The following is a 1718-nucleotide window of genomic DNA, read 5'->3' as shown; positions in this document are numbered from 1 at the left end:
TTGATTTTCTTGCTAGCAGAGCAGAAAAATACATTTTCTATTTCCCATATAGATTTTACAGTGGAGCTGTGCAGGTAATAAATTATTGGCACATTCAGACTATCAGTGATGACTTTAGAGATGCACAGACTCTAGGTGTGCTGTGTGTGATCTTCCAAAAATGCAAATTAAAAACATATTTGCTTTATCCTTCAGCTCTGGTGTTTCATCACCCAATGTCATTACAACTCTCTGATAGAAAACCACAGGAGAGGTAAGAAAAGAAAAGAAAAATCTAAGATTTGAAAATTCGTATAAACTGTATTTAACATGCACTTCATACAAAAAACATGGAAAAGACATACCTGTTTAGAGCAGTACCATCAGAGTGTTAGCAGGACAAAATGGGGTTAAAGATTTGAGAGGCCCTCAGCCATGCTGTAGCTCTATTCACAGCCACTCTGTAACTCAGGGGTCCACTGGCACTGGGGAGAGAGGAAAAGCCACATCTATAGCCACTGGCTATTTGTGAGACAATTTTCACAAGAAAGGGTCCAGTGGAGCACCAGAGCTCATAAAGGAAGCTGATCTTTTACTCTCCTCACGTTTCTTTGTCAGTCCTTAGTTCTTTAACATTTCTGTCCTCTGGCACGTTCTCATGGGATTTTCCACCACTTTAGTCTTCTCAGAAGAGTGCTCAGAAGGAATAATCTGGAAAGTTTCCTGAAGCCACTTGCTTCTTCTTCCACAGGGAGAAGGGGGACAAAACGCTGGAGGAGACTGGGGTTAAAGTTTTTCGTAGGTGAGACCTCTTCTCCCATTTGGTCTCTCTCCGACCTGCCTGACTACAAGAAACATGATTCTAGAGAACACTTTTATCTTCTTTTCTAGTCTGTTGGGTAAAAACTAAGGCAGTCATGGCCCTCAGGGAAGCTGGTTGGATTAGTGTCTGCTGTGTATATCCTACTTACATCCTGCTAACCCTAAATACTGGGCCCACAATCAGCTTTAGGGAAGAAAAAGGAAGCATCTCTTTTGACCTCATTCTGAATCTCATTTTCCAGCTCAGCTTCATCCTTGACAACAGTGATGTTTTTATTTACACGTAACTGTGGTTCCTATCTCTGATTCTCAACACAAAGGAAGAGGAAGTGTTTCAAGTGTCATGACCCAATGTCTTGTTGACATTAGATTAGGAAGAGCAGGGTATAGCACAAGGTGAACAAGCCTTCCAAGAGGTCACTATGGTCCAGAAACTGAATTTGCAAGAGCAGCTAGAGCTCATCAGGACCTTGGCAATGGTGCTCATTAAGCAAATCACAAGGGACTGGTGCTCAGCAATGTGAAAGTATCAACAGACAGTGAGAGGTGGCACTTCCAGGTATCTTACTCTCTGGGATGCCTATTTTTCTTCTGTGGAGATACCTAAATGGCTTTCCAACTGGAAGCAAAGGTGGCCCCATGAGCCTGGGCTGGGGGCAGAGGCAGGGCACTAGATGATCCTAATGGCTCACATAAGCAATTTTGACATCCTAATGAATTATCTCCATGTGGCAGTGCTGGTGACAAGCTAAAATGAATTTTGATGGGTGGAAAGTCCTTCTTTATCTGGAGCCCCTGCCAATGACTCTTCTCCTACTACTTCATTATCTCTCCCGGCACAAGGGTTAAGGGCATGAGTTCTAGGGAAAAACATGTCCTGGGTTTGATCCTGAATGTGCTGCACACTAACTGTGCAA

The 1718-nt window shown here is 43.1% G+C and overlaps 1 pseudogene; it reads left to right on the top strand.

Moving 5' to 3' along the window:
* Positions 1–1223: 1223 nt before the first annotated feature.
* The window catches only part of LOC103604018, a 1409-nt pseudogene continuing 914 nt past the window's right edge, over positions 1224–1718 (top strand).

This window comes from Galeopterus variegatus, unplaced genomic scaffold (assembly GCF_000696425.1).
Source record: "Galeopterus variegatus unplaced genomic scaffold, G_variegatus-3.0.2 Scaffold4919, whole genome shotgun sequence".
NCBI classification, from domain to species: domain Eukaryota; kingdom Metazoa; phylum Chordata; class Mammalia; order Dermoptera; family Cynocephalidae; genus Galeopterus; species Galeopterus variegatus.
Note: the sequence above shows the minus strand (reverse complement) of the source record. Positions and strands in the feature narration are given on the sequence as shown.